At 33.8% G+C, this 12,913-nt stretch overlaps 1 long non-coding RNA gene across 1 annotated transcript; it reads right to left on the bottom strand.

The window, feature by feature from the left end:
• Positions 1–279: 279 nt before the first annotated feature.
• LOC123562816 (uncharacterized) lies at positions 280–11,947 on the bottom strand. The gene is made up of 3 exons (XR_006688646.2): positions 11,316–11,947; positions 1,244–1,354; positions 280–433 (listed from the first exon to the last, which is right to left on the bottom strand). It is a non-coding gene; the product is annotated as an uncharacterized LOC123562816 (long non-coding RNA).
• Between the last annotated feature and the right edge of the window lie 966 nt (positions 11,948–12,913).

The raw sequence follows: 12,913 nt of genomic DNA, 5'->3' as shown, positions 1-12,913 counted from the left end.
CACAGGTAGGACTATTTGTTGTTGATCATCTTTTGAACATTATTCCATTACTGATGACAGAACATTGAAAATAAAAGTTGTTGTATCATGCAATGACATCATATATGACAATATTTACTTTTTTATTCCATTTTTAAAATATTCTTTAAATTAGGTACAATGCCTATTCAATCATTGTGTTTATCCATCGATTGAAGAATGTCATTTTGGGTGTTCTACGTGGTGATTTGATAAATTATGTCTGATGTCATTCGTCCCCCACCTTTGATTGGCAGTTACTTGCAGGTTTGTGACAGGTGAGCTAAAAAGGCAAAACAAAATATTGATATAAAACATTACAAATATCACTGACCTTGAAAAGTTCTCTATCCAATAAGAAGTACTTCCACTGATGCAAGTGTTAGCATGAAGTTCTTCGATTTCATTGTCTTAACTGGAACTATATTAATTTTTTAGATTACTGTTAAGAAAAAAAATATAGTGCAAAAATGATATAAAGCACAGAGGTAAAAAAAAAACAATAACATGTTATAAAGGACTTAGTTTCTACATACACTGTACCTACATTTTGGTAAGTATTCCATGTTCAAAGACATAGGTTTCAATATTCATAAAAGTTCTCCAGATTTCCTTACAAGAGAAATTTTGCATTATCAAAAATATTTTATGTCAACTGTCACCATAGTAATTACATACATAATATAATGAAAACACTTTAACTGCTTTACATACAAACTTTAAGTATTTTACTCTCTAAATCTTAGCATTAGAATGATTTTAAAGTCTAAGAACTTTGATAAATATGGGCGAAGTTTTTTTTTCAAATCCTATTGTCATACTTTTCCTTTTAACATATCTGTCATACTGACACTACAAATTATCATGTCTATATAATGCACTAATGGCATATTTGCCAGTAAACACACTGATATCTGTAGACTAGCTCCTAGACAATAATATATCTTTTTTTGAAATATTTCTAAAATTGTGAATATAGCTAGTCTACATCCTGTGATTACATAAAAGTAATTTCTCCAAAATAAAATCACTAAATTGGACTGGCATCTGACACTATTACATCAAAGAAAAATGACAAAGGTTGAATTTTTTTTTTAATAATTCTTAATTATCAGTCTAGTGGCTAGTCTATGAGATTTGTAACTTATATAGTATAACTTACAAATACTTTTATAAAGAACCATTCACCATGTTCATATAGATCTGTAAGTATGTCCATCCTTACCTAAATCATTGAACTGTGGTGACAGCCTGTCCAGCTGCAGATATTGGTTAATCTTTCCCCATTAAATTAAAGATGGTCAGCATGATCAACCATTGACTTTCAAGTACCAATCTGAAATATGCATTTATATGTGTTGATAATATAGGTTTGTTACAGTGGAGGGATCAGCTATGTGAAAATATCTGAAATGCAGACAACAATCTTATTTTATATATATGGAAAAAAAAGTCACCACTTGGAATATACTATTTCTAGTTAATATTAATTTAACTCAATATCAATAAATGGGAAAGTATCAATGGTCATTTTCTTAAAGTTATATAAAGTTTCACCGTAGATAACATAATGTATAACGATGAAAAATTTTTTTTAGTTAGCATTAATTTTGTAGTAACTATATATACATTAAAACTCCTGAGTAAAATGATCTGGAACACATGCTTTACTTAATAAAAATGTATTAGTAATAACATGAGAGCCCTTCTGAAAACAATGTTAATGTAGAAAATGTAATACTTAGGACTGGTGAATATTAAGTTATGTCGACACCCCCCATGATTTCTGAATGAAGGAATAAGCTGAACAATAATGGTAGACAGTTAAACCCTTATCACAGGCAAGATACACATAGGAAAATGTGTGTAAAATTGTTTTAAAATTGGCCCTGCTGTTTCTGACCAGAACATTTTTAAAGTTTCCAATATTACAAATATGGAAAAAGTGACAATTACCCCTGACGCCCATGTTTATAACAAAAAAAAATAATTTGTACAGTTGTACAGTCTTTATAGAAGGTCATAAAAGGCCCATTTGTGTGAAATTATTTCAAAACTGGAACAGCAGTTTCACATATATATACATATCAGGAAAAGTAACCATGCCCTCTGGCACCCATGTGTTCATGCTCAGATGAGCTTAAAATGCAATTAATGTAAGAACATTTTTAATAAGATTTGAAAAAAAAATACCAGTAAAATTTGACATGTATATGGAATAAGAAGGAAGAAAGGGAATTTGAATAAGTAAGAAGAGAGGGAATTTGCCTATTAACAAAGACCATTCTGCTTTTTAATTTTAATATACCACCAAATAGTTTTGCATAAAAAAGGAGTTTTGCATATCTTTCTAAAATGTGTTTATTTAAAATTTATAAATTCATTTTTTAATTTAGTATAGTTACTTAGACATGCACATGTGCAGAATAATAAAATGAGGGTTCCAGAGACAAAATAGAAAGAAATTCATCATGTTCATCATATTTTCCAATTTGCAATCACATAACAATAAGATTTCAATTACAGAATTAGGTATAATTATATTTGCTATCAGAAGTCTAAAAGTGAAGAGACTTAAACTGCATAAAAATGTTTTATTAGCTGTTTAAGAGATTTGAACCTGTTTGAAGATAACCATAGACTTAAAGTAACTTTTACATATTTTGTTACCTTAAAAGAAAAATGATGCACAAATTGTTATTAAGATAGTAGCATGGTATAGTTCAATCCTTCACCTTCATTTTGGTGTGAGGGGGCACTGTGAGTGTGGCCAAGTGGTTAAAGTCTCTGGCTTCAAATCACTTGCCCCTCATCAATGTGGGTTTGAGTTGCACTAGAGGCGGAATTTACAGATTTTTCAATATATATGTTTACATATATTATGTACAAAGCCTGCTGTAATGAGATTTTTCTTCTGGGTTTAATGAATTGTTATTAAAAGACAAAGAAAATCTCCTATATAAGTGACCCCTCCCCCACCCACCCCTCAAATACCAGACTTTTTAATCCCCAATATACAAGATCCTGTCTGGTTCAGTCTGAGTAGGGTCCATAAAACTCCTGTAGACTTGACATGTAGCCTAATTATTGTCAGAGAATCATAAATTTTATTGCCTACAGATAAATTGGTTATTTCCTGTGTTTTGCATTGCTGTTTTTTTTTCTTTTTTCTTTTCAGAATGTACACAAAATTATTTTAACTGATAATATACTAATACTGATTGCTCACTCATGTTGAGTAATGTCCTGGCCAGTTAAATTATAACTCTTATAGCAAAGCAATTCTCACTCCTTAACAATAAAATAATCATTTAAGAGAAATTACAAGTTTGTTTATTCAATGATTATGATCTTTTTATCAAAAGTAACAAAATAAAACCAGAAAAAATGATAATTGCTGAATTTTATTAGAAATTAAAGAAGCGTTCAGTTGCATTTTAATAGATAAAAAAGGGATATGGACAGAAGGATTTTATATATTAAAAATGCATAATTCCCCTAGTGTTGTCTAAATAATGTTTCTTTTATGTATAATAAAATCCAGCAATAAAATTATATCATTGTTCAAAATACACATAATTTATTATTTCTAAAAGCTAAGTGCCTGAATGCATTTTTTACATTTTTGATAAAAAAAAAACAGCAATGATGAGATGTAATTGTCAAAAAACTTGATTTATTAAAAATATGATGAAAACACTGTTTTATCTTATCACTTTGTTTATTTAGCCCTAATTCAATCAAGCTTTCTAAACTCCTTATAAAGGTGAGAACTGATTTGCTGTAAAGTTGAGAAATATCACCTGCAATTTATTTACTGCACAGTAGCTTATTATGATAAACAGAAGCAAGTCTATCAATGGTCCAGACTTGTGTATTGGTCCTTACCTCCAATACCAGACCTTATCACCCCCATAGGCCACATACCAGGCACACCAGAATCAGTGTCTTTAATTATTACTTACTGTAACAGTAAAACAGAATTTCAAAACAAACACATGCTTATTCAACAGCATGTGTTCCTTTAAATGAAAAATAAGTGACTTTAAACATAACCAACACATTGAAATCATTTATTCTACATGCACTGCTTACTGAGAGTAGAAAATGACAAAATGCCATGCATGGTAAAATGTGACAGTAAAATTCATACATACTTTTTTATGTTACTAAGAAGATGCACAGGGGACAAACTGCAGCAAAATATATATTCATAGAATATGTTCATAGTAAGTTTTTTTTTCAACTACACAGTATTCACTTGTGAACATTTACATATATCAGTGTGCCCATACCACGTGACTTTGACATCATTTTATAGCTAAGACGGCAAGCCGAATTCCGTCGATTCAATTCTTCAAAGTAGCGTAAGTTCTTTATTTCTTGATCAAATATGACCAAATAAAGCGCAGGCTAAGGAAAAAAGTGAGTACTTCACTCACAAGTAAACGGTTTTATCAACAGATGAACAGTTTTGGCCTGAAAACTGGAAAACTGTTTTGTTTAGAGAAAATGAGCGTGGTAAGACGGCAAGCAATGGCCCTTTTAACAGAAAAACGGATGATTGTACACATCAGAAGTGTCGCACGTATTACCGATTCTCAGGAATTTAATGCCGGCTCTGTGGGAGGCCTTAATTGACAAAAATGTAGCAGAATTATTTAAAAACTTTTTAAAAATCCAAAATATGCTAAGACGGCAAGTCCGCTAAGGCGGCAAGTCATTTTTTATGGTAATATCGTCTATGGAGTCGCACTTCTCTACAAGCGGCCATTGGATGTTTACCAATAGTAGATCATTCTACTTCTTGTCAAAACTATAGGAAAACATCAAAGAACCGTTATATAAGTGAAGTCATATGATGTTTTAAACTACGTTATATGCCTTTTTTGGTACAGTTGCTAAATTGTGAGGCTTGATAGATAAATTAAACGAGAATTACGATTTGTTCTAGCAGGATTGGCATATAAGTGAGAACTGTTCTAGAAAGGTTAAGAATTCAAAAGCTACACATGTATACCATCTTGGATGTACCTCTACGTGTCGGTCTTTGGATTAAAGTATGTTATAGCGTTTCGAAAACTAAAGAACAAATATACAGTTGGCAGCAGGCAACAACAAATATTACACATTTTTGACCTAATCAATACAACTTTATATGTTCACAAGTCTGTTGTACATATAATGTTTGAGTGAATGTTTTCTTGACAAATCGTTATGTATTAAAAATAAGGCTACTTATTAAGAAGAGCCATTTTGTCGACTTCCACAAATCAAAAACACAAGTTTCAGATATATAGAATAATGTTTTGACAAATAAGAATCTTATTCTTAACTCAGTCTACAGTCTATAAGCTAGAAGACATGCTTTAAAAAGTATTTCTATGAAGCTGTGTTCAAAGTATTGAGTAGAATAGAAAAATCTTATTCCCCCCCCCCCCCCCCCCATAAAATTTAACACGATATCACATATTAAAATAGAAATAGTGGAAACTCCACAGGTCGCTCAACACAACAAAAACGAAAATGTTGCAGGCTCGGTTTGATTGAGCCTGTTCATGGATGGTAGTGGAAATGCATGCTACCGTCCACGCCCTCTAGCCCCGGGTTGAGCAGAACTCAACATTTACAAATGCTAAAAGTACAAAAAGCAATTTAGAGACATCCGCAGATGTATTCAAACGATGATGAACATTGAACCTTCAATGATACACGTGTTGAGGCGTGTAATTCATGAAGAATGGCGTTTGGTCCCCAGATAAAATAAAGGGTTTGCCTCAAACGAGAAAACAATGGGCAGAACTAAACAAACTTGAATTTAGGAAGGGGATCTGAGGCTATGGAGCCTGCGTATCACAGGAACAGTCAAAAGACAAAATTAAAAAGCAGGCACCATACCCAAGGGGTGATTAAACAATACCCAAGGCTATGAAAGCGGGAGTATTGGAACCACCCACAAATACACCAACTTTCACAATTCTTGGAGAAAGGGTTGTATAAGGGTTGTATAATTCTACACATTTCTGCAAAATCAACTTCTTGTTTAGCCGAGCCTAGAAATAAAATGTACTGATGTCACGACTTAAGTAATCGTGACACCAAAACATTAAAAATGTTGCAACCCTACTTCTTTCATTCCTGGGTTGTTGTCTTAAACTCCACTAGATCTACCTTGTTAAAAATGTTTGTACAAACGACCGACCCTGCTACAACAACAGTAGAAGTCAGTCGGGTCCGCCAAACTGGAAACTAGACCTGTATCTACCCCAAGATCCTGCTTTTTCGACTTCCGTGCAGTTTTGAGATAAGAAAAAGAACCATACACATGACAATCATCGGGAGAAGACGCAAATGCCCCGTTGATATGCTTTGATTCAATTTTGCTTAAAAGAAATCAAACAGTTTCATTTATCGGGCACACATACTTAGAAACTTCACATCAGGCAAACACCAACATTTGATATACTAAGATAAGATTTATTAATTGAGTCGGAAAGTCAAATTACAAGTAACATTAGCTCTGATGAGATTTTTAACAGACTATAAATTCTCGTTATGTACTGTTTTGATTCTATTTTGCTTCATAATCTATTTTAAAAAAACTCTGTAGCTTTTACTCTGTTTTATTAACGTTTATCAAAATGACAACTTTCATGTAAATTTTTCAATTCAGTAACAATTATAGTAATCCGGAACTGATGTAATGTTGTTAAAAGTCATAGTAAAGTACCCCTAACATTTAAATGTATTCAGGATTTGCAAGGAATGTCAATTATTTATCTTGTAAGTATTAATATAGGTTATTATATTAAATATCGAGACAAATAGGTAAGTTAACCAGACGTGTACTTGCAGCACGACCATTTTCCTGAAAGCCCTGCTCCCGTCCTACCTTTTAACCTTGAATTGTCACTGAAAAGGCATGAAAATCCTGACTATGAACAGTGACGTCTGTCAAAATAGAGTCTATTGTATATGAAATTCTATATAAAATACCTGTGGTTTTGCGTGCTAAAGGTTGGCACGTGGCCGTTAACTGTTATCTGTTGTAATCATGGGTTGCATATACACAAAAGAATTTGAATAGCCGCGGAGCAGGGATTTAACCTGTAACGTGTAGCTTTCCATGTTACAGTGGAGCACTGTAGCAATTAATATACTACAGATATAATTATTTATAAAAAGGAAATCTTAAACAAATATTTTGACTCAATTTTGCATCAGCCTTACAGATGTATTAAAACGATAAAGTAAAATGTTAAATAATAAATAATATGAATCGGTCGTTATAAAAGCTGTACAAAAATGAGGATAAAATAAGAATAAAGGGAAGTAATTCAGAAAGAAAATCTATTTTTAAATGAAATAAAGCAGTTTATCATTTAGCTTACTCCTACACAGTGATCTCCCTTGTCATTTGAATCAGGACAGGTAGAAAGAATCGCATGCAGATCTATGTCCTATAGGTCACAATAGCCTAAATAGTTTTCCCTATATATTCTATATAAAACTGACCTTTTTCAAAGAGCTACCAAACATAGCTAGACCCATTTCAGAGAACAAATCCTTACCTCATTTTAAAGAGTTATGATAAAACTGATATAAAATGAAGAGAAAAGTAGGGGTCATGTATCTTCTAAGAGAGATTTCTCTGGTCACATTTACTTACTGTAAACTGACATCAAAATCACACTGAGCACTGTGACCGGGAAGTACTACTTATACTAAAATTTAGTTTGACTTCACCAAATACAACCTGCTCTCCAATTTTTCCTACCAAAATGTCAACAATACATCCACAATGAAATTTAAACAAAAACTAGCCTCAATTTAGACCTCTGTTGCCATGCCAAGTGCAAAATTAGTGTTCAAATACCTGGCAGCCATTACGCGACTAGACCAGATGGCTCCCACGCTGGTTCCTTTAGTTTAGTTAGGCCTATACAACTAGAAAAAATGATTCAGATCATATGCTGTTTTATTATTGACGAGTGCATTATGTATTAAGGCTAAACTAAAGAAATCTTTCCTATACGTTTTGAACTATTTTTTTTCACGGCATATTTTCATGCGCTTCGGTAACGTCTGCGGTTTTTCTGAATTGTTTTAAAGGAATACACCTTCGCTTTTCAACTTAGTCATGCTCGATGGATCAACAGACTTAAAAACATAATTTTAATACGAAATGACGCATTCTTTAACCTTATTGTATTTACATATGTATGAAAATATCAACCGACTATAGAACAATGTTCAGAAAACATCAATAAGAATATCTGTCGATTAGCTCGAAAAAAAAAACGGGCAAAAACCTTACAGCGGATTCATCTGTCTTTCAGGAAAATGGTTAGTCTGATATTTTTGCAAGCTCTGGAATACGGTAATTATAGGTCTCAACCACTTCGTGGTTTCAATCTAAAAATCAATTTAGCAACATCCGATGATGTATTCATTCGGCGATGCATATGGTAGCTTCAATGATAGTGTGTGATTCCACCAAAAACGGTGTATGGTCCAAAGTTAAAATAATTGTTTTGCCTTAATGAGAAAACAGTGAGGATAAACCGTTCATATCTCTTTTGCCCAGCACTAGTGATTCAAGGAGAAGATGAAAGATGATCAATGAATGTCACTGAACTTTTATGTAAGTGTTCATTGAAGGTTCCATGGTCACCGCCGTTTGAATACATCTGTGGATGTCTCTAAATTGCTTATTGTACTTTTAGCATGTGTAAATGTTGAGTTCTACTCAACCCGGGGCTAGAGGGCATGGACGGTAGCATGCATTTCCACTACCGTCCATGAACAGGCTCAATCAAACCGAGCCTGCAACATTTTCGTTTTTGTCGTGTTGGGCGATCTGTAAAGTTTCCACTTTTCTCTATTTTATTTCACAAGCATTGATGAAACATAGTAAAAATGTTACTGACGGACGGATTGATAGAAGGATGGACGGCCTGTAACCACGGAAGTGTTGAATTACGTAAGTTGGTGCAACCAGGTATATCTAATAAAAATGACTTGCCGTCTTAGCGGACTTGCCGTCTTAGCATATTTTGGATTTTTTAAAAGTTTTTAAATAATTCTGCTACATTTTTGTCAATTAAGGCCTCCCACAGAGCCGGCATTAAATTCTTGTGAATCGGTAATACGTGCGACACTTCTGATGTGTACAATAATCCGTTTTTCTGTCAAAAAGGGCTCTTGCTTGCCGTCTTACCATGCTCATTTTCTCTAAACAAAACAGTTTTCCCGTTTTCAGGCCAAAACTGTTCATCTGTTGATAAAACCGTTTACTTGTGAGTGAAGTACTCACTTTTTTCCTTAGCCTGCGCTTTATTTGGTCATATTTGATCAAGAAATAAAGAACTTACGCTACTTTGAAGAATCGAATCGACGGAATTCGGCTTGCCGTCTTAGCTATAAAATGACGTCAAAGTCACGTGGTATGGGCACATTGTATATAGGTAAACTTAAGAGCTTGAGAAGCAAAAAAAAATGATGTTTCCACTTTTTAACTTGAAAACTGGTTACTTCTGAAAAAATGCAAACAATTAATTTTAAATTGTCCAGAGTTTCTTATATAATGGTAAATTAAATGAATGTCAAAAAAGGGTGCACAGGGGACACCACTTTCGGCTTTGTGAATGTTGAACAGTCCTTAATATGTGAACTCCCTTTCAAAGAAAAATTTGAGCCGTGCCATGAGAAAACCAATATAGTGGGTTTGTGACCAGCATGGATCCAGACCAGCCTGCCGTCCGAACAGTCTGATCAAGAACCATGCTGTTCGCTTTTAAAGCCTATTGGAATTAGAGAAACTGTTAGCGAACAGCATGGATCCTGACCAGACTGCGCAGATGCGCAGGCTGGTCTAGATCCATGCTGGTCGCAAACCAACTATGTTGGTTTTCTCATGGCACGGCTCAAATAAAGTATAATCTAATTCTATTTAAAAAAAATAAAAGAAATCTGACACTTAACAACTAAAAAGTTACAAAGGGGACATTTTTGGGTGTATAGACATTCATCAAATGTCTGAGAAAGTTGATCTATTAAACAAAAAAACATACTGTGTCTTCACAGCTGAAAGGATAAAGATCTTAGAAAAACATTAGGACTTTAGAAAACTAATGGGGTTATGAAATTGTAGTGTTCCACATTAAAATTTTGTACTTTTTCACTATATTTTTGTGAAGAGGGTTCCATCACAAGATGTGAAATATTGGTGAGAGTAAGATGTTGTTGGTTATGAAAAAAAAAAGAGTATTTTGCTTTAAATGTGCAGAGTTTAAGCTTACTGGAACCACACTCTCGAGTCCGCTTCTTGGAATAACCAGTACTAGTGTCATATGAGAAGTACTGACCCCACTGGGGCTTGAACCCACGACCCCTGGATTGAGCTGAGCCAACAACTTACATACTACATAATTTAACATAAATCAATGAGGAACTCGTGCGGACGCATTGGTTGATAGGGCTAATACGCTGTCCTACAGAGGTGAAGGCCCCAGGTTCGATTCCTGGCAACTCCCATTGCGGTGTGACTTTGGGTAAGGCACTTTATCACGATTGCCTCAGTCGGCCCAGCTGTAAATGGGTACTCGCAAATTGCTGGGGGTAAGGTATAATTGGTTTTAAATGTTCTTAAAAAAGGGTCGCTCAAAAGCTCTACAGAGCTTATGTTCATTGTTTCACAAAGCGACGTTAGATAAAATTTACCTTTAACCGAATCCCCTTTTGATCAATGTAAGTTTTTTTTAAATTAATTTCAAAATTGTGACACAATAGGCATTTAAACCTATAGAATTTAATGGGTCAGCAGCGATGAAAATTTTATCAGAAATTAACTACTTCCAATATTTTGGTCTTTCGAGTGTTTAACGCAAGTGGGGACATTGCCCATACAGTATATCTATTATCATATAAAAAAAATCTCAACATCTCCTCTGTTCCATATGGATCCCGTTTTAAATTTTTGGATTATATTCCAACTGAACATCTAATTACGGATCACTTTTTTCGAATTTCAGTAGTTGAAAACAGCTAATAAATCACAATTACAGCTGCTCAGTAGACCTAGATCTATATTGTAAAATTATGTCACTCTGGCCAGTCTTTGGCTGAAGAAGTCTTAAGAGCATCCACACTACCAGTAGGTGTTATTAAACTGGTTGTATATAATCTACTAGATCCATATTATATGTGGAAACAGATAAATAAGATAAACAAGTGACTGTCAATCAGAAAGATCTAAAATCTACAATATTTTATTTCAAAAGTGCAGATCTACTTACTTTCGATTTCGCAAGCTCCGCCATCTTGTCTCTCCAGGCGGCGAATGATGAAATTAAAACGTGCGAATCACGCTTTTCTCCAAAGGTGTAATTACACTGATAACAGATATCTGCCTATGGGTATGTCAAGCAAGTTATTAGAGTCTTAAATTAACAAGAAGTTTTACTGAAAAATAATAGGACAGTTTTGAAATAAGCAACTCATTATTTGCACACCGCGGCCATGTTTTTCGTAGATTTTTAGACAAAAAGGTCATTTTCAGAGCGTGTAAATCTTATTATTTTGAGTAGCTATTCACAAACAACAGTCCCATGCACAATATTTAACACCTCTAGCAAGTTTTAAGACAATCTGATCCGTGAAAAAGATAAGTTACTGTGTTCTGCAGGTTTTTTTAGAAGCACCATAAAAGCCGGTAAAATACGTCAAATTGGGCATATTCAAATCAATATATTTAAATTTCAGGAATATAAAATCAAAATCAAATTATGTAAGTTACAAAAGCTGTCTTTGAGAATTAAATATGCAAAATTTTGCAAATATTGGACAAAGAATAAGCATTTGGGCAGGTTTTGAAAAACATATATAAACCGTGGACCTGGTCACGACCGTGTGATAATCACGCTACACCGGTACAGAATTCAGGAACACTAGTTAGGTTAACTGCCCGTCAGTACATAACTGAAGTACTATTAATAAATGGGGTTAAACTCAAAATTAACAACCTGTTTACGATGAACTGTTGAGATGTTACAGAAAAGTAAACACGGACAAAGGCGTATTTAACCGTTTGTAAAACAATGTTGAATACAAGTTTATTTAATTATTTAAAGGAAGTATAATTCACTACATGATTTTTGCATGTTTCTTTGTATGTAAGCTTAAATTATAATAGCCACCGGTAACCCAAATGAGCAGCTCGTCAAGAAGTAATTTCAGTACGGGATAGTGCAAGATATAGAAAACGTTACATCCCCAGTTTGTACCGCTTTCATACACGGGTGTCTTATTCAAATGCATAGATAGAGCAGGTGATTGAACTCACGACTCCTTGTTTCGTAGTCATAAAGTGTTACGAGTCCACCGAGTTCGCTCTTTACACGTGAGCAACTGATCAATAAAATTTAAACTCAGCAAATCGTCGATGTAGGTACAAAGAAGATGAATTGTTAAAGGTGATATTAGTGAACATGGAGAGTATATAGACTAGCCATTAGACTGACAATTAAACATAATTCCAATTTACAGTGACAAAAGCCAGTCTGTTATAGATATATTTTACAAGAATGATGTTAAAATTATCATGTATTGGGCATTTGATATAGTCTGCCTCAGTTCACTACCTCATAAAGGTGTACAAATAATGTATCGTAGTCTAGCAGTTAGTCTAGACAGTAAGATATTGCAAATTTGACACGCTGATGCAACGTTATGTCTGCGTTGATAATTGAAAGGTGCTATGGCCTGACATCTTAAGATTAGTTATTTTATGTAAAGGTCTTCTAAAGCTAGTGCAAGGGTCGGGCATGGTGTTCTCCTTATCAATAAATTCTTGAACAGTTTCAATCGAACCAAGTCTGCTGTATTTTCCATTGTT

Source organism: Mercenaria mercenaria, chromosome 15, assembly GCF_021730395.1.
Source record: "Mercenaria mercenaria strain notata chromosome 15, MADL_Memer_1, whole genome shotgun sequence".
Classification (NCBI taxonomy): Eukaryota; Metazoa; Mollusca; class Bivalvia; order Venerida; family Veneridae; genus Mercenaria; species Mercenaria mercenaria.
Note: the sequence above shows the minus strand (reverse complement) of the source record. Positions and strands in the feature narration are given on the sequence as shown.